The sequence below is a fragment of the Pelobates fuscus genome, chromosome 11, assembly GCF_036172605.1.
Source record: "Pelobates fuscus isolate aPelFus1 chromosome 11, aPelFus1.pri, whole genome shotgun sequence".
Lineage (NCBI taxonomy): Eukaryota > Metazoa > Chordata > Amphibia > Anura > Pelobatidae > Pelobates > Pelobates fuscus.
The window spans coordinates 69,172,177-69,193,411 of record NC_086327.1 but is presented as its reverse complement, the minus strand read 5'-3'; the positions used below and the strand labels follow the sequence as shown (position 1 = coordinate 69,193,411).

General features: G+C 44.7%; 1 protein-coding gene across 1 annotated transcript in view; it reads right to left on the bottom strand.

Moving 5' to 3' along the window:
- LOC134577953 (visinin-like) overlaps positions 1-21,235 on the bottom strand; it is a 145,127-nt gene that overhangs the window by 19,997 nt on the left and 103,895 nt on the right. The gene's annotated exons all lie outside the window — the stretch shown is intronic.

Below are 21,235 nucleotides of genomic sequence, written 5' to 3'. Positions count from 1 at the left end.
ACTCCTCAGATAGCTGTTAGAGATCATTCAAGGGTCATGGCTGCCTAAAATGCATCCAAATATTCAGTATCTCCTCCCTTTGCGTGCAGACACTGAGCTTTCCTCATAGAGATTCATTGATTCAGTTCATCTCTATGGGGAGATGCTGATTCACCAGGGCTGTGTTTGCATCATGCTGGCTCTGCCCCTGATCTTCCTCCTTGTCAGTCTCAGCCAATCCTATGGGGAAGCATTGTGATTGGATCAGGCTACCATTTCTGATGATGTCAGCAGATTGCTTGTTTTTTTAGGCAAACAGCATGCAGATCTACAGCCTCAGGCTTGAATACAGTAAGATTTTGCTATATTTATGGAGGCATGAGGAAACCAGGGGGGCTAGATGGTGGTTTTAACACTATAGGGTCAGGAATACATGTTTGTGTTCCTGACTCCATAGTGATCAGGGCCTTCTTTAACAAGAGGCAAATGGGGAAGCTGCCCCGGGCACAGTTGCTCCTGGGGCCCCAAAGGGGCCCCCAGCCCTTTAAGAGAGCTCCTGACCGAGCCCCTGTCTTCCTGCCTGCTGGGAGGAAGTGTTGTGAGGTCACTTCCTCCCAATTAACAGAGTGCTGCTGGGGAGGAGGAGACACACATGGAGAGAAGGAGGAGGTACAGACCAAGAAGAAGAAGACTCCCATCAATCGCAGCCATCAAGCTCCCACTGGACTACAGGGAAGCCACACTTCTGTAAAGGTAAGGAGGGTGGCTAAACTATGTGAATTCATATGACTGTGTGTTTGTGTGTGTGTTTGTGTCAGTGTGTGTGTATATGTTTGTGTGTGCGTGTGTGTGTGTATGTGTATCTGACTGTATGTGTGTATGTGTATCTGGCTGTGTGTGTGTGTGTATCTGACGGTTTGTGTATATCTGACTGTGTGTGAGTGTGTGTATCTCACTGTGTGTGTGTGTGTGTGTGCATGTGTATGTATGTGTATCTGACTGTGTGTGTGTGTATCTGAGTGTGTGTGTATCTAACTGTGTGTGTATCTGACTCTGTGTGTATCTGAGTGTGTGTGTGTGTGTGTGTGTATCTGACTGTGTGTATATCTCACTGTGTGTATATCTCACTATGTGTGTGTATATCTCACTGTGTGTGTGTGTGTGTATCTGACTGTGTGTGTATCTGACTGTGTGTGTATCTGACTGTGTGTGTATCTGACTGTGTGTGCATCTCACTGTGTGTGTGTGTATCTGTATGTGTGTATGTGTATCTGACTGTGTGTGTGTATCTGACTGTGTGTGTGTGTGTGTGTGTGTGTATCTGACTGTGTGTGTATCTGAGTGTGTGAGTGTGTGTGTGTGTGTGTGTATCTGACTGTGTGTGTGTGTATATCTCACTGTGTATATCTAACTGTGTGTGTGTGTGTGTATCTGACTGTGTGTGTGTGTATCTGGCTGTATGTGTGTATATCTGACTGTGTGTGTGTATCTGACTGCGTGTGTATCTGACTGTGTATCTCACTGTGTGTATATCTCACTGTGTGTGTATCTCACTGTGTGTGTGTGTGTATCTGCTGTGTGTGTATCTGACTGGCTGTGTTGGTGTCAGTGTTTTTATCTGACTGTGTGTGTGTGTATCTGACAGTGTGTGTGTAAGTGTGTATCTGGCTGGCTGTGTTTGTGTCAGTGTACATGTACCTTTGTGTCAGTGTTTATGTGTATCTGTGTGTATGTATACCTATGTGTCAGTTTGTATGTGTACCTGCGTGTCTGTGTATATGTACCTGTGTGTGTATGAGTGTCAGTATGTGTAAGTGTGTGTCTGTGCATGTGGCAATGCATACATCCCATCTAACATTGCACACAAATACAACCCTGCATTCCAACATTAACAATGCACACAAATACACCACTGCATGTGTATCTGTGTTCCTGTGTGTATCACTGTTTGTGTGAGAGTGCATCTGTGTGACAATGCATGCATCTCAGCATTCCTATGCCAACACTGCACACAAATACATATATATTTGTGTATATATTTGTGTCAGTGTGTGTAAGTGTGTATCTCTGTGTCTGGATGTGCCAGTGTCTTTATCTCTGTGTGTGCACGTGTATTTATGTATGTGGCTGTGTGTGTATACACCAGTCTTTGTCAGTGTGTGCATGTGTCCAGATGTATGCATGTATCTGTGTGCTAATGTGTATGTATATCTGTGAATGTATATCATACATCACGGCAATCAAATACAACATGCAACCACACCCCTGCAAACATTACACACAAACACACCCCTGAATTCAAACTCAAAAAGTATATAATATATAGAAACACATCCCTACACTTAAACACCAATACTACACCCTACATGCACACACATACTGTATACAACAACATGCCCACATTCAAATGCACAAACACTGCTCACAAATACAGCTCTGCAAGAATGGTGAAATGGTAGATCCCCAGCTGGCATAGCATCGTGGGAATTGTACAACAGATGAGGATCTATCTTTTCTCTGCTCTTGCGCTAGGGGGAGGCTTAAAACAATGTCTTGCACCATGGCCCTGTCTACATTAGTTCTGCCACTGTGTTGGGGTGGAGGGCGTGATTGCATGCCAGAGAGTGAAAGTGTGGGGGGAGGGCGAGGGATGGCAGGATCCAGGGGTCCCAAACAAATGCTTGCCCAGGGTTCAATCAATGTTAAAGACGGCCCTGATAGTGATCCTTTAATTGTTGTACCTGCAAGTACAATCTTGTCATTCTTTGGAAATGTTTTCTCTTTGTAGTTGATCAACATGACTTGGTATACTACACATGTCACCCTCAATGAAATATATGTTATCACAAATAAAGGCAAAATAGTGTAGGTGGGGTTGCATTCTATAATTTACATTTTAGCTAAAAATGTTTTTTTGTAAATTGTCAATGACTGGACTGCAATACTTCCCTTACCTCACTTCCTGTGCGTCAAACTTGTCTGGTTACAATTGAAGATTATGCTAGTGTTAGTGTACTTATAATTTTAATTTGAATAATGACAGGAGGAGAGTATTTTGCATTACTCTCTTTACTAAACTCCACAGCAGTAAAGAAAGTGAAAACATTTAAACCAATCAAAATGCAAACAGGGAGTATATTATCCCAGTAAACAGGCTCCTCCCCCTCTTTCGGAAGCAACATCGGAACAGGGAAGAAGGTTAGCGATAAAGTCTGTAACGAACATCAACGGTGGTATCTAACGGGAATGGTGAACTTCTTGGCTTGAGTAGAAGCAGGCACCAATGGGTGAACGTCCGATAGGAGTCTTGGTCTTTATATGATGAACCGTAATCCTAGGGTTATGCCGTAGATGTTCTAAATTTTTACGAAATACTTGCAAAGACAGAATATTCAAGGATATAATCTTTCAATGTAGGGTAATAACTGCTTGATTCAAGGATAAATCTGACTGCCATTCTGGGGTCAAGAAGGAATTTTTTGTCCTAGCTTGTTGCAAAATTGTGCTTCAAACTGGGTTTTTTTCTTTTTTTTTTTTTTTTTTTTTTTTCTTTTCTTTTGGATCAACAGCAAAAAACAGGTGTGAGGAAGGCTGAACTTGATGGACGCAAGTCTCTTTTCAGCTATCTAACTATGTAACTATGTAACTGAAAAGAGAATATGAGAAGGTTAGGCACCGGTCTTGAAACTGTTTGTAGTCATGACAGTGATCCATCGGATAACATTGCAATAGTATAATTTACGTACTCAGTGTATAATCTAATAGCAGTTCAATAGGCTGACGATAACAGTGGATACACTATACCAACATATTGGTTTATGGAGGTAGGAAAAAACGGAAGAATGGAAAAAAGTAGTAAACGTATGAATAGAGTAGTTCCCCTCCTCTCCGGGTGGGAAGGGTGGGAAAATACTCACCTCCTGTCATTATTAAAATTAAGATTATAAGTACACTAACGCTAGCATAATCTTCAATTTTATCACATGACAGGAGGCTTCCTATTTTGCATTTTTAACGCTGTAGTATAAGAGACATGGCCGCACCGGAGTTCGGTCGGAAATAGAAGGTGCGGAACGTAGATTCTCTAGACCAATCTGCGGAGCGTAGGATATCCATTAGGGACACACCCGCCATGAAGGCTGAGGATGCTGCTGCTCCGCGTACGGAGTGGGCTCCGAACGTAGTGTCCACGCCGGCTAGCGATAGTAGCCAGCGAACCCATCTCGCTAGGGTGGTGGTTGTGATGGGGACATGTGGTCTAACATATGATACTAGGAGTTGACCTGATGGTGCAGACTGGAGTGGTAAGGTAGTTTCCACGTACTGTTGTAGAGCGGAGACGACACAGAGTTGTGGATCTGTGGGGAAGAAAGGATAGAACACAGATGTGGAGTCCGTCTTTGTGCGACGAGATATCCGGAATGTAACTCCTTCTGGGGAGATTGAAAAAGCGTCTATGTCCAGCGCTCGAATGTCTGACACTCTGCGGAAGGAGATCAGGCAAAGCAAGACTGTGAGTTTCCCTGAGAGTTGACGGAGGGAGAGTCTGTCATAGTAAGCCAGTCTCTCAGGAATCGGAGGATTACGTCGACGTCCCAGAATTGAGAATATTTCGGTCCTGGGGGGCGTTGTAATCGAATGCCTCTCAGAAGTCGACATACGAGTGGGTCCTTACCAACCGGGATCCCTTGTATGGGGACATGAGCCGATGAAATAGCTGAACGGATTACGTTAAGTGATCTGTAAGACCGACCTAATGAGAATAGGTGGGATAGGAAGTTCAAAATGGCTGAAATAGGGGCCGTAAATGGATCGAAGTTCCGTTCCAAACACCAAGTGGACCAGGAGTTCCAAGCAGATAGGTAGCATCTTCTGGTTCCGGGGGCCCATGAGTCCCATGAGGCGATAGTTCGCCGACTTGCCAGGAGCCCCTGAAAGTGTTCAAGCCACCAGATGGAGGCGATTGTCTAGGATGAGAGGATGAGGGTTGCCTTTTGGATCAGTGAGAATGTACTGATGATGAGGTAGTAGAAGAGGATCGTTGCATAATAGAGCTAGGAGGTCCGGGAACCATGGTTGTCCTCTCCATAGTGGAGTGATTAGCACTAGAGAGGTTTGCTGATTCTTCAGGTAGTGTATGGGCCTCGTTATCATGGCGAAAGGAGGGAAGGCGTAGGCTCCCATGATCAGCCATGGCTGTAGGAATGCGTCCACTGCTGCGCTCTCCGGATCCGGGAGCCAGCTGAAGTATAGTTTTGTTTGGATGCAAATAGATCCAGGTGAAGTGGTCCTAGGCGTTCCGCAATGTGGTTGAAGATTTGTGGATCCAGTTCCAGCCGCTTGTGTCCCGTAAGTGGCGTGAGAACCAATCCGCGGTGAGGTTTGTCTCTCCTGGGAGGTATTCCGCCATGAGGGAGATCTTGCGGGGTAGGCAGAAATCGAAGATTTCTTTCGTTATTTCTGACAGGAGACGGGAACGGGCTCCGCCTAGGCGGTTGATGTAGCGGACTGCGGAGATGTTGTCCATCCGGAGGAAGGTGCAGCAATCCGACTTGTCCTTCGCTAGGCTTCGGATAGCGAAAGACCCGGCTAGGAGTTCTAGGCAGTTTATATGTAGGTTGAGGTCTTGGGATGTCCAGGCGCCTCCTGTCGATGTATTTTCGCTCGTCGCGCCCCATCCCCAGAGGCTGGCGTCTGATTCTAATATCATATTGGGAGCCTTTCCGAAGATGGCTCGGCCGTTCCATGCCTCCATGCTGTCCAGCCACCATCTGAGTTCATCTCTGACTTCCTCTGTCATCGGGACCGGCTGATCGTATGAGGGGTTTTCCCTGAGGAAGGAAGCTTTGAGGTGCTGCATTGCCCTGTAGTGAAGTGGACCGGGGAATATAGCTTGTATGGAAGCAGAGAGAAGTCCCACAATGCGTGCGAGGGCGCGGAGTGGAATGGTGTGGCAGTGGATGGCCCTGCGTAATTCCTTGCGAATGGCTGAGATTTTTGCTGTCGGTAGCCGTAGAGTGCTGTCGGTGGAATCTATTTCGAATCCCAGAAATTGAACTGTTTGTGATGGGGAGAAAGCCGATTTTTGAAAGTTCACTATGAAGCCATGGGATGACAGGTGTGTCATATCAGTCTGAGTCTGTCTGAGCAGAACAGTAGGAGGTCGTCCAGGTATATAATGCAGCGAATGCCTTGCACCCGAAGATGTGCGACCACGGGTTTCAGCAGTTTGGTGAAGCACCATGTGGCCGAACTGAGGCCGAAGGGGAGGCACGTGAATTGCCAAGGACGGCCTTGCCAGTGGAAATGAAGGTATTGTCTGCAAGATTGGTGGACGGGTACTGATAGGTATGCGTCCTTGAGGTCTAGTCTCATGAACCAATCCATGTCTTGTAAGAGGTCTTGTAGAAGATGTATGCCTTCCATCTTGAAGTGGTTGTAAGTGACGTATTGGTTGAGTTGTCGTAGGTTTATGACGGGTCGTAAATCGCCCGTTTTCTTCTTTAATAAGAAGATGTTGCTGAAGAAGCCTCGAGGGTCGGAGGCGGGTTCGATCGCACCTTTTGAGTATAGGGTTTGTAGTTCGTCGTTGATGAGAGAGGTGTCTATTCTTGAGCAGTTGATGGGACGTGGTAGTTCCGTCTGTCATGGTTGGTCTACGAAGTCTATGACGTAGCCTTGTACTGTCTGTAGGATCCATGCGTCCGTGGAGATGGAGGTCCATTCCTGGAAGAAAAGAGATATGCGACCTGCTGTATGCATTGGAAGGGAAACATGAGTGAAATGGTTGCTTACCTGAGGAGAAACGTGCTCTGCCTCGAGTGCGTGGTCCGCGACCTCTGTCTGCGCCTCGAGTGTAGGAAGATGGGCAGTATCCCATCTCTGGGTAAAAAGGCTGGGGTCTCGTAGAGCGGGGGCCTGAAGGCCAGAAGCGACTGGCAGCATGGCCCCTTTGGCGGCCAGCCCGTCCAAAAACACCCCTGGAGGGGTTTTGTCTAAAGACTCTTCGCATTGATGTCTGAGCCTTGTTTAAGGATGTGTAGACGTTAACATGTCTGCTCAATTCTTTAAGGAAAGATTCTCCAAAGAGCTTGCCCTGTGCCATAGGACCTAGTTCTTTGGTGCCCAACTCCACCAACTTCCCGTCAATATGGAGAAGTGCTGCTTGGCGTCGCTCGGATGATAAGGCGACATTGACATTACCCACAAAACAAAAGCACCTTTGTGCCCATTCCCGCACATCATGTGCCCATTCGCGCACCATAGTAGCGTCTAATTGATCGGCTTTGGCTAGGGCATCGTCAGCCAAGTACATAATTCTGGATAGTGGTCCCACCGAGTCCAGAAGTTTATCTTGTACCCCTCTAAACCCTTTCTCTACTCCTTTGCGTTGGTCACGGTCACCTCGTGACATAAAGGTGGTCATCACCTGGTCGAATTCTGGCGCGCCCGCAACGTGGTCGGGTAGAAAGGGTCGTGGGCATTCTGACCTCAAGCGGTTGCGGACCGTCTTGTCCATGGACTTTCGTAACCAGAGGTGCATGAACCTCGCTAGGTGGTCGGGTGGTGTCCAGTCGCTTGAGCGTGGGTGCCTTAACTTTCTTGGGTCAAAAAGTTTTTGTCCCAGTGGGTCGAAGATGGTGTCTTCATCTTCTTACGGGGTTTCCGCGTTGTCTGGGTCTTGGGGTGAGTGTGTGTTGCGGAAAGAAGGATTGGGATCCGGAGTCTGAGCCCCAAGCATCCTTGTTGGAGTCTGACTCGTCCGCTTGCCATTTATCTAAGATGGCCATGGATTTAGCGTGAGATCCTTCTTCGTCCGAAGAGTACTCGTGTTGTGAATTCGGGGTGGCGGCAGTAGTGGGTTTAGTGCATTTAGCGGGGTTTTTGCCTTTGTTTGGGTTTTGGTGACCCTTTTCGCCTTTCCAATGGCGTTTGCCCGTGAGGGTTTCTGGGCTCTTGCGAGATTCTGGTGCATCAGAATCTGAGTCATGGCGGGATGGGTGGGTTTTTGATGGTTTCCTCTTGTCGGAACCAGAGGTCATCATTTTGGAGAGGACTTTCTCCATGGAGGTGGAAACGGCCTCATTCACCATATTTTGGAGATCTGTTGTTTGAGAGGTCTCCATAATGCCTGAGTATATGATTGGCACAGGGCGTAGGTGGTAGAGGTCAGACTGCTGTAGTTTTAGTCGATATAGACTATATGAATATCGTTATGCAGGGCCCCAGCAGGGTGCAATAACATTTAATTGTTGTACTGAGTACAAAGAAACCCCAGCAGGGTTAGCAGATATATATAATACCCAGCAGGTATAGTAGTGGTATGATAATACCGAGTACCCCAGCAGGGTCTAGAAGGTATAATAACTGGTTGGATGTAAACCAAATAACCCCAGCAAGGCTGTAATTAAATGATACCCCAGCAGGGTGTATAGTGCCAAATAGGAACTGCCAATAGGCTCTGTATTGTAACTTAGCCCCAGCAGGGCAGAATAAACCACTTGTTGGGATTTTTTTTATATTCTGGGCCTCACCCAGTATGATAGAGGTGGCCACAAAGCGACCTCCTTAGCAGCACAATATAGGGGCAGCACCCCAGTCAGGCACAGGTTAATACCTTATGTGCCTTTAAACAGCTTGTGTGAACTGACCTCTGTAGCAGACTCTAGGTTGTCAAAATTGCCGTCCTGTGGTGACTTGCGGCAATTTGCGGTGAATCTAAGATGGCGGGCGTAATCTCGCGAGACGCGGGATTAAAGATGGCCGCCGCGAGAATGGGGCTGAAATTGGGCTGCGGTAATCGCGGCGGGAAGGGATAACAAGAGAAAGGAAAAAAGGGAAAAACCACTACTAGGGAGAGAGTAACCCTAGTAGTCCTAGTAGCAACAGGATAGATAGAGAAGTCAAATACAAGATAGAAGAAAAATACAGATAAAGTGATATATAGATAAAGTATTGAAAATATACACATGATAAATATATAATATATAGTGGAAAATAATACAATAAACATTCAAATAAGGTATGATAAGGGAAGAGCCAAAAACTCTGACCTGTCTGCGATGGAGCAGTAAAGAAAGAGGGGGAGGAGCCTGTTTACTGGGTTAATATACTCCCTGTTTGCATTTTGATTGGTTTAAATGTTTTCACTTTCTTTACTGCTGTGGAGTTTAGTAAAGAGAGTAATGCAAAATAGGAAGCCTCCTGTCATGTGATAAAATTACATGTTTGTTAGTCCTCCCTTTGTAAAGTACTATGGGATTTGTTGGTGCTATATAAATATAATAATAATAATAATATAGGGTCTTAGTGCCTTATTATCTAGGCAAGTACAGTATGTAGTCAATTACAAAGTTATGCATCTTGAAATGAAGAACCCATAAGTTATGCATAGACTAAATTATTTAAATTAGGCATCGTTTTGAATGAGAAGGTTATGGGAATAATTATAACTACAGACTGTAAAATCATGTGTAATGTCAGTCAGCAACTGAAAGACTGTAAATTAGTTGTAAAATCCCACCTTAATGTTATTCATTGAGTCTTGAAAAAAGAATAGTTTTCCTACAGCAAATGATATGGTACAGTAAGAACAAAATTTGTGTCTGGCTAAAGATTTTCTTTTTTCATCAGCTTCTTTAATAAAACTGTGGCAACAGCCAGCTAATTAAATATTCATTGGATTTCTTTTTCTGAGAGAAGAAAATATGTTTCCTTTTTTGTGGCTCATGGACCTATGACATAAACTGGGTTGTATGAAAGGTTTAAGTATAAGTGGTATACATTACTATTATTATTAGTATTGCTTGCTAAGAATCTACGAGAAACCTGGATCATAGATGCATGCATTTCAAATACTTCAAATTTGTCAGAAACTTAAAGATGGGGATTTTTAATGGACAGCCAAACCTGGCATCTAAATGTATGACATAAAATTAAAGGACCACTCTAGGCACCCAGACCACTTCAGCTTAATGAGGTGGTCTGGGTGCCAGGTCCCTCTAGGGTTAACCCATTTTTTCATAAACATAGCAGTTTCAGAGAAACTGCTATGTTTATGAATGGGTTAAGCCTTCCCCCTATGTCCTCTAGTGGCTGTCTCACTGACAGCCGCTAGAGGCGCTTGCGTGCTTCTCACTGTGATTTTCACAGTGAGAGCACGCCAGCGTCCATAGGAAAGCATTATGAATGCTTTCCTATGTGACCGGCTGAATGCGCGCGCAGCTCTTGCCGCGCGTGCGCATTCAGCCGACGGGGAGGTGAAGAGGCGGATCGGAGGAGGAGAGCAGGAGGAGATCTCTCCGCCCAGCGCTGGAAAAAGGTAAGTTTTAACCCCTTTCCCCTTTCCAGAGCCGGGCGGGAGGGGGTCCCTGAGGGTGGGGGCACCCTCAGGGCACTCTAGTGCCAGGAAAACGAGTATGTACAAATAAAAATACTAAACATGAAAATAGCTTCATTGCATATATTTTAAAATTGTTTTATATAAATTATATATGGAACTGAAATTAACTTTCCTTATAAATGATTCAAGAATAAATTCCTAACATTTTTACTCTTTTCCAGACAAGATCATGAGGCCTGGGTTTGACTTTAGTTAAATCATATATGATTAACACAATAGACATATTGGTAAAATTTCAAAATGTTTTTTTTTTCTCTTTCTTTACTCACATTCTTTTTTTTCTTGAAAGCAGGGAACAAGACCGACACTTGACTTAACAACTGCTTATTTTGCATTTCAAAATTTTCCTTGAATGAATACTTATGCCACCCAACATTTTTGCTTCTTTTTATGTTTTTATGATTTTAATGTTTCAGCTCCCCCCAATGCCTATCTATCATATCAACTGTCCGTACTGTAGTGTGGCCAAGCAGAACAGTTGCTGATTCATGTTCCTCTGTTTGGTCTTTGAGAAATTAGTGTACAAGGTGCAAAGTGAGTGGAGAGGATGAGTGATGCCCTGAGAAGGTCTTACCCTGAGAGACTATGTAGAAGAAAACAAATAGACTCTTGCACCATTCTGTTCAGTCACTCTAGAACAGGGGTAGGCAACCTTTCAGTAGAACTGTGGCAAAACAAGATCTTAAAGTCCCTTGGTGTGCTGGTTCTATTTTTTTTATTGAGGTGCATATGTTGTTGTACTGTACTTGTGTTATTTATATGTGGGGCAATTGCCTTTGTGTATATATGGGTTGTTATATTGTATGTGTTCATGAGTAGTTTGTGTTAATGTGTATAATATCTATGAATGTCGGCTGTGTATGTGGGCTGCTTGTGGAATTGTGTGTCTGAATGATATGTCACATTATGTGTTTGGTGGTGTGTGTTTGATACTTGTGGTATTGCATGTGAGAGGCTGCTTGTTGGGTTGTGTGAGTGCATGTGGCTTGTCAGTGGAACTGTCTGTGTGTTTGTGTGTGTGTGTGTGTGTGGGCTGTTGTATTATTTGTGGTGGTTGGCTTTCCTGGGGTGCACTAGGGACCGGCCAGGTAAAAATCAAGGACAGGAGCTGCGATAGCTGCTGCGGGCCGCTCTACTCCAATACAGATTACCGTTCACAAGTGTGGGGAGGAAGTAATCACTTCCTCTAAGTAGTGCAATGCATAAATTGAGGATTGCCCCTCACCACCTGCAATCACTGCTCGGTTTGCACTAGCAGATATCTGAAGTCCCACTAGGACTCCTGATAAGCCACACCCTGTTTGGCTCTGGCAGCCTTGAGTGCCGTGCAAAGGCACCTAGAGTGCCATGCATGGCACACCTGCCTTAGGTTGCTGAATATGCAACAGCCTGTAGCCTCCTTCTGGCTGTCACCCAGAGTCAATTTCTACACTCCCTTATCATGCTGTCTTGCACAGTGCTCACCAACACTTGCTATAACATAGTTACATAGTTACATAGCTGAATAGAGACTTGTGTCCATCAAGTTCAGCCTTCATCAAATATATTTTTGCTGTTGATCCAAAAGAAGGCAAAAAACCTAGTCTGAAGCGCTTCCAATTTTGCAACAAACTAGGAAAAAAATCCTTCTTGACCCCATAATAGCATTCAGATGTCTCCTTGGATCAAGCAGCTATTACCCCACTAATTAGCAATTATATCCCTGTATGTTATGTTTTTGCAAAAAAGTACAGTCAGGTCCATAAATATTGGGACATCAACACAATTCTAATCGTTTTGGCTCTATACACCAACACAATGGGTTTGAAATGAAACAAACAAGATGTGCTTTAACTGCAGACTTTCAGCTTTAATTTGAGGGTATTTACATCCAAATCAGGTAAACGGTGTAGGAATTACAGCAGTAGTTTGCATATGTGCCTCCCACTTTTTGAGGGACCAAAAGTAATGGGACAATTGGCTGCTCAGCTGTTCCATGGCCAGGTGTGTGTTATTCCCTCATTATCCTATTTACAAGGAGCAGATAAAAGGTCCAGAGTTCATTTCAAGTGTGCTATTTGCATTTGGAATCTGTTGCTGTCAACTCCCAATATGAGTGTCAGGATCGGGACAGGGATCCAACACGCAGAGTACAAACAGGTACAGGGTACGTATACCGGACCTTAGAATGGCCGGACTAACGTAAGTAGTAAGTAAAGAATGGTCTAGAGACAAGCCGAGGTCGAGGGAACGAGAGAGCAGGTAAGCGAGAGACAAGCCGAGTCAAAGGGTAATAGAGGTAAACGAGGTAGAACAGACAAGCCGGGTCAAAACCAAAGAAACTAACAGAATACAAGAGCACTGAGTGACTAGACAAGCTAGAACCACGACAGGGCAATGAACAAATGTAGAAAGCCCTATTATATACCCTGGTTCCAAACAGGTAATCACGCCCCCGACGAATCCTCATTCGTGCTTGGGGCTTGATTGACAGATCGGGTTGGGTTGTCGTCATGACGTCGGCTACTGAACGCCGCGTCATAAAAGGAAGTGGATCCCTCGCGGCCGGCGTGTAAACGACCGAGGGAACCGCGAGGAACGAGTGATTCAACCCTTTTGCGAGGAAGAACGTCCAAGTGTCTCACCTCCACAGAGGTAGAGACAACAGGTACCCTGACAGTACCCCCCCCCCCTCAGAAACGCCCACCGGGCGGAAGGAACCGGGACGAGATGGAAAACGGGAGTGAAAAGCCCTGCGGAGGCGAGGCGCATGCACATCCTCCTGAGGTATCCAAGACCTCTCCTCAGGACCATATCCCTTCCAATCAACCAGATATTGTAACTTCCCCCGGGAGATACGAGAATCGATGATGGAATTGATTTCATGCTCCTCTTGTCCCTCAACCTGAACAGAGCGAGGAGAGGATGCAGTGGAGGAAAACTTGTTACATATTAGGGGTTTTAACAAGGAAACATGAAAGGAGTTAGGAATGCGTAAGGCAGATGGAAGAGCCAGATGATACGCAACTGGGTTAATTCGAGTCAGGACCTTGTAAGGTCCAATGTAACGAGGAGCGAATTTCATAGAAGGAACCTTCAAGCGAATGTTTTTGGTACTCAACCATACCCTGTCCCCTGGAACAAAGACTGGAGCCGCCCTTCTATGTTTATCAGCGTGTTTCTTGAACAACATGGAATTATGCAGAAGAATTTGTCGAGTCTCATCCCACAACTTCCTCAAATTGGCAACATGAACATCAACCGACGGTACTCCTTGGGAAGGAGAAACTGAGGGAAGAATGGAGGGATGAAAGCCATAATTCATGAAAAAGGGGCTAGAACGAGTAGAATCACAAACGAGATTGTTGTGTGCGAACTCTGCCCAAGGAATCAGACCAACCCAATCGTCCTGGTGTTCGGAAACGAAACAACGCAAATATTGTTCGATCTTTTGATTAGTGCGTTCAGCAGCTCCGTTAGACTGGGGATGATAGGCAGAAGAGAAATTCAATTTGATACCCATTTGAGAGCAGAATGACTTCCAAAAACGGGAAACAAATTGGGAACCTCTATCAGAAACAATTTCGGAAGGTATCCCATGTAAACGAAATATCTCTTTAGCGAATATCTCAGCCAATTCAGGAGAAGATGGAAGTTTAGGTAAGGGCACGAAATGAGCCATCTTAGTAAACCTGTCAACCACCGTGAGAATCACAGTCTGTTTTTTAGAAACAGGTAAATCAACAATGAAGTCCATAGCCAAACAGGTCCATGGTTTCTCGGGAATTTCCAAGGGATGCAAAAGCCCACATGGAAGCGTCTGAGGTCGTTTAGTCTTCATACAGACCTCACATGCTTCGACGAAATCCCTAATATCTTTACGTAAGGAGGGCCACCAGAAATCTTTGGCTATTAAGGAGCATGTGTTACGAATGCCAGGATGCCCAGCCACCTTACTATTGTGAAAGCATTGTAGCAGTTCTAGTTGGAGTTCAGCAGGAACAAAATACCGTGACTCAGGACTCTGTCTAGGAGCCAGATGTTGTAGCTTCATAATCTCGGCAAGCAACGGAGAATGAATCCTGAGGCTAGTGTTGGCGATAATATTGCACTTGGGAACTATAGAAGACAAAACCGTCTCAGATATAGTAGAAGGTTCATGTTGGCGAGACAAAGCATCGGCCTTAGAGTTCTTAGAACCAGGTCTATAAGTGAGTACGTAATTGAAATGGGTGAGGAACAAGGACCAACGAGCTTGTCTGGCGGATAAGCGCTTGGCCTCCCCAATATAAGACAAGTTCTTGTGATCCGTCAGAATAGTAACAGGGTGCAAGGTCCCCTCCAATAAATGTCTCCACTCCTTTAAAGCCATGATAACAGCTAGTAGTTCCCTGTCACCAATATCATATCTGCTTTCAGTCCCAGATAGTTTCTTGGAAAAAAAAACACATGGATGTAATGGTTTATCCACGCCTAACCTTTGAGACAAGATGGCACCTATACCTGTCTCTGAGGCGTCTACCTCGAGTAGGAAAGGTAAAGTTGTATCGGGGTGAACTAAAATTGGTGCAGAAGCAAAAAGTTCCTTAAGTGTCTTGAAGGCAACGAGAGCTTCAGTAGACCAAGTCTTAGTGTCAGCCCCCTGTCTGGTCATATTGGTAATAGGAGCAATAATGGAAGAGTATCCTTTAATGAAGCGCCTATAATAATTGGAGAATCCAATAAACCTCTGAATGGCCTTGAGACCCCTGGGTAATGGCCAATCTAAAATAGACAGGAGTTTATCCGGATCCATTTTAAAGCCTTCCCCAGAAATCACGTAACCAAGAAAGTTTATCTGAGATTGGTCAAAACGACATTTCTCCAATTTGCAGTACAACCCATGTTGTAGGAGTTTGCGCAATACCCTTCTGACTTGTCTGTGGTGGGTCTCAATTTCTCTAGAGTGTATTAGTATATCATCCAAATATACAATAACACAATCCTTTTGAAATTCCCTAAGAACTTCATTGATCAGATCCTGAAATACTGCCGGTGCATTACAGAGCCCAAAAGGCATTACCGTGTACTCATAGTGCCCATATCGAGTATTGAATGCTGTTTTCCACTCGTCTCCCTGCTGAATTCTCACCAAGTTATACGCCCCTCTGAGATCTAACTTGGTGAAAATCTTGGAACCCTTTAAACGATCAAAGAGCTCAGTAATCAAAGGGATTGGGTATGCATTTCTGATAGTTATTTTATTCAAACCTCGGTAATCAATGCAAGGCCTTAACGTGCCATCCTTCTTATTAACAAAAAAAACCCGGCCCCGGCAGGCGAGGATGATCTCCTAATGAATCCCTTGTCTAGATTCTCACGGATATACTCCTCTAAGACTAAGTTCTCCTTAGTGAATAAAGGATATACATTGCCCCTCGGAGGCATAGTACCAGGTAGGAGATTAATCTTGCAATCAAAGGACCTGTGTGGAGGTAAAGTATCAGCATTCTTCTTGTCAAAGACTGCCTTTAAATCTATATACCGAGACGGTATTTGTAAGTCTGTAGACTGGGTGGAGTTAACCGGTGTATTACCTACGCAAAGTGGTGAGACTTTCTGTAAACACCTGTCCTGGCAACCCTGACCCCATGAAGTTATCTCCCCTAGCTCCCAATCAATAATAGGGTTATGTTTCTTTAACCATGGATACCCCAGAACTATAGGAACAGAAGGGGACGAGATAAGCATAAGGGATATACCCTCCTCGTGTAAGATACCAACAGTCAAAATAACAGGTATAGTCTCATGAGAAATCACAGGTTCAGATAATGGTCTACCATCTATGGCCTCAACGGCCAAGGGGGTGTCTCTTAGCTGAGATGGGATAGAGTGTTTAGAAACAAAAACTTGGTCAATAAAGCTCTCAGCAGCTCCGGAGTCTATCAATGCCATAGTCTTTATTACTCCCTTCTCCCATGCTAAAGAAACAGGTAGCAGAAGCCTGTGATCTTTATAATTGTGTATAGAGGACAAACAGAATACAAGAGCACTGAGTGACTAGACAAGCTAGAACCACGACAGGGCAATGAACAAATGTAGAAAGCCCTATTATATACCCTGGTTCCAAACAGGTAATCACGCCCCGACGAATCCTCATTCGTGCTTGGGGCTTGATTGACAGATCGGGTTGGGTTGTCGTCATGACGTCGGCTACTGAACGCCGCGTCATAAAAGGAAGTGGATCCCTCGCGGCCGGCGTGTAAACGACCGAGGGAACCGCGAGGAACGAGTGATTCAACCCTTTTGCGAGGAAGAACGTCCAAGTGTCTCACCTCCACAGAGGTAGAGACAACAGGTACCCTGACAGTACCCCCCCCCCCCCTCAGAAACGCCCACCGGGCGGAAGGAACCGGGACGAGATGGAAAACGGGAGTGAAAAGCCCTGCGGAGGCGAGGCGCATGCACATCCTCCTGAGGTATCCAAGACCTCTCCTCAGGACCATATCCCTTCCAATCAACCAGATATTGTAACTTCCCCCGGGAGATACGAGAATCGATGATGGAATTGATTTCATACTCCTCTTGTCCCTCAACCTGAACAGAGCGAGGAGAGGATGCAGTAGAGGAAAACTTGTTACATATTAGGGGTTTTAACAAGGAAACATGAAAGGAGTTAGGAATGCGTAAGGCAGATGGAAGAGCCAGACGATACGCAACTGGGTTAATTCGAGTCAGGACCTTGTAAGGTCCAATGTAACGAGGAGCGAATTTCATAGAAGGAACCTTCAAGCGAATGTTTTTGGTACTCAACCATACCCTGTCCCCTGGAACAAAGACTGGAGCCGCCCTTCTATGTTTATCAGCGTGTTTCTTGAACAACATGGAATTATGCAGAAGAATTTGTCGAGTCTCATCCCACAACTTCCTCAAATTGGCAACATGAACATCAACCGACGGTACTCCTTGGGAAGGAGAAACCGAGGGAAGAATGGAGGGATGAAAGCCATAATTCATGAAAAAGGGGCTAGAACGAGTAGAATCACAAACGAGATTGTTGTGTGCGAACTCTGCCCAAGGAATCAGACCAACCCAATCGTCCTGGTGTTCGGAAACGAAACAACGCAAATATTGTTCGATCTTTTGATTAGTGCGTTCAGCAGCTCCGTTAGACTGGGGATGATAGGCAGAAGAGAAATTCAATTTGATACCCATTTGAGAGCAGAATGACTTCCAAAAATGGGAAACAAATTGGGAACCTCTATCAGAAACAATTTCGGAAGGTATCCCATGTAAACGAAATATCTCTTTAGCGAATATCTCAGCCAATTCAGGAGAAGATGGAAGTTTAGGTAAGGGCACGAAATGAGCCATCTTAGTAAACCTGTCAACCACCGTGAGAATCACAGTCTGTTTTTTAGAAACAGGTAAATCGACAATGAAGTCCATAGCCAAACAGGTCCATGGTTTCTCGGGAATTTCCAAGGGATGCAAAAGCCCACATGGAAGCGTCTGAGGTCGTTTAGTCTTCATACAGACCTCACATGCTTCGACGAAATCCCTAATATCTTTACGTAAGGAGGGCCACCAGAAATCTTTGGCTATTAAGGAGCATGTGTTACGAATGCCAGGATGCCCAGCCACCTTACTATTGTGAAAGCATTGTAGCAGTTCTAGTTGGAGTTCAGCAGGAACAAAATACCGTGACTCAGGACTCTGTCTAGGAGCCAGATGTTGTAGCTTCATAATCTCGGCAAGCAACGGAGAATGAATCCTGAGGCTAGTGTTGGCGATAATATTGCACTTGGGAACTATAGAAGACAAAACCGTCTCAGATATAGTAGAAGGTTCATGTTGGCGAGACAAAGCATCGGCCTTAGAGTTCTTAGAACCAGGTCTATAAGTGAGTACGTAATTGAAATGGGTGAGGAACAAGGACCAACGAGCTTGTCTGGCGGATAAGCGCTTGGCCTCCCCAATATAAGACAAGTTCTTGTGATCCGTCAGAATAGTAACAGGATGCAAGGTCCCCTCCAATAAATGTCTCCACTCCTTTAAAGCCATGATAACAGCTAGTAGTTCCCTGTCACCAATATCATATCTGCTTTCAGTCCCAGATAGTTTCTTGGAAAAAAAACCACATGGATGTAATGGTTTATCCACGCCTAACCTTTGAGACAAGATGGCACCTATACCTGTCTCTGAGGCGTCTACCTCGAGTAGGAAAGGTAAAGTTGTATCGGGGTGAACTAAAATTGGTGCAGAAGCAAAAAGTTCCTTAAGTGTCTTGAAGGCAACGAGAGCTTCAGTAGACCAAGTCTTAGTGTCAGCCCCCTGTCTGGTCATATTGGTAATAGGAGCAATAATGGAAGAGTATCCTTTAATGAAGCGCCTATAATAATTGGAGAATCCAATAAACCTCTGAATGGCCTTGAGACCCCTGGGTAATGGCCAATCTAAAATAGACTGGAGTTTATCCGGATCCATTTTAAAGCCTTCCCCAGAAATCACGTAACCAAGAAAGTTTATCTGAGATTGGTCAAAACTACATTTCTCCAATTTGCAGTACAACCCATGTTGTAGGAGTTTGCGCAGTACCCTTCTGACTTGTCTGTGGTGGGTCTCAATTTCTCTAGAGTGTATTAGTATATCATCCAAATATACAATAACACAATCCTGTTGAAATTCCCTAAGAACTTCATTGATCAGATACTGAAATACTGCCGGTGCATTACAGAGCCCAAAAGGCATTACCGTGTACTCATAGTGCCCATATCGAGTATTGAACGCTGTTTTCCACTCGTCTCCCTGCTGAATTCTCACCAAGTTATACGCCCCTCTGAGATCTAACTTGGTGAAAATCTTGGAACCCTTTAAACGATCAAAGAGCTCAGTAATCAAAGGGATTGGGTATGCATTTCTGATAGTTATTTTATTCAAACCTCGGTAATCAATGCAAGGCCTTAACGTGCCATCCTTCTTATTCACAAAAAAAAAAAACGGGCCCGGCAGGCGAGGATGATCTCCTAATGAATCCCTTGTCTAGATTCTCACGGATATACTCCTCTAAGACTAAGTTCTCCTTAGTGGATAAAGGATATACATTGCCCCTCGGAGGCATAGTACCAGGTAGGAGATTAATCTTGCAATCAAAGGACCTGTGTGGAGGTAAAGTATCAGCATTCTTCTTGTCAAAGACTGCCTTTAAATCTATATACCGAGACGGTATTTGTAAGTCTGTAGACTGGGTGGAGTTAACCGGTGTATTACCTACGCAAAGTGGTGAGACTTTCTGTAAACACCTGTCCTGGCAACCCTGATCCCATGAAGTTATCTCCCCTAGCTCCCAATCAATAATAGGGTTATGTTTCTTTAACCATGGATACCCCAGAACTATAGGAACAGAAGGGGACGAGATAAGCATAAGGGATATACCCTCCTCGTGTAAGATACCAACAGTCAAAATAACAGGTATAGTCTCATGAGAAATCACAGGTTCAGATAATGGTCTACCATCTATGGCCTCAACGGCCAAGGGGGTGTCTCTTAGCTGAGATGGGATAGAGTGTTTAGAAACAAAAACTTGGTCAATAAAGCTCTCAGCAGCTCCGGAGTCTATCAATGCCATAGTCTTTATTACTCCCTTCTCCCATGCTAAAGAAACAGGTAGCAGAAGCCTGTGATCTTTATAATTGTGTATAGAGGACAAAATAGAAACACCCAAGGCCTGTCCTCTAGAGAAACTTAGGTGCGAGCGTTTCCCGGACGATTAGGACAATTTAGGCGAAGGTGCCCTCTTACTCCACAATACATACACAACCCCTCCTTTCTCCTGTACTGTCTCTCTTCTTCTGAGAGGCGAGTATTGCCTATCTGCATAGGTTCAGAAAAAACTGGGATAGTGGTTTGAGGACTTTGAAATAAAGGAGCTAGTTTAAAGGAAGGTCTACGAATATTATCTCGAGTGTTCTGTCTCTCTCTTAAACTTTCGTCAATACGAGAAATAAAAGAAATTAAATCCTCCAAATTTTCAGGAAGCTCTCTAGTAGCCACCTTGTCTAGAATTACATCAGATAATCCGTTTACAAATACGTCTATATAGGCCTGTTCATTCCACTTAACTTCTGCCGCCAAAGACCTGAACTCTAGTGCATAATCCACAAGGGTTTGGTTATCTTGTCTAAGGCGCAATAGTAATCTAGCTGCATTGACCTTTCTACCTGGAGGGTCAAAAGTTCTTCTAAAAGCAGCGACAAAGGCATTATAATTATAGACTAACGGGTTATCATTCTCCCACAGAGGATTGGCCCATCTCAGAGCCTTATCAATGAGGAGTGTGATAATGAATCCAACCTTTGCCCCATCTGTAGGGTAAGAGCGAGGTTGTAATTCAAAATGAATACCAATTTGGTTTAAGAAACCACGGCACTTCTCCGGAGAACCACCATAACGTACAGGAGGTGGAATACGGGAAGAAGCACCTACAGTGGCTACTTCTAGACCTGAACTTACAGAGGAGATTGAAGTGGCTCGCATCTCTTCCGGTGGATTACTAGATCGAGATAATAAAGCTTGCAGCGCTAGAGCCATCTGGTCCATTCTGTGATCCATGGCATCAAATCTAGAATCGGAAGGACCAACCTGAGTGTTTGTACCTGCAGGATCCATTGGCCCTGTCGTAATGTCAGGATCGGGACAGGGATCCAACACGCAGAGTACAAACAGGTACAGGGTACGTATACCGGACCTTAGAATGGCCGGACTAACGTAAGTAGTAAGTAAAGAATGGTCTAGAGACAAGCCGAGGTCGAGGGAACGAGAGAGCAGGTAAGCGAGAGACAAGCCGAGTCAAAGGGTAATAGAGGTAAACGAGGTAGAACAGACAAGCCGGGTCAA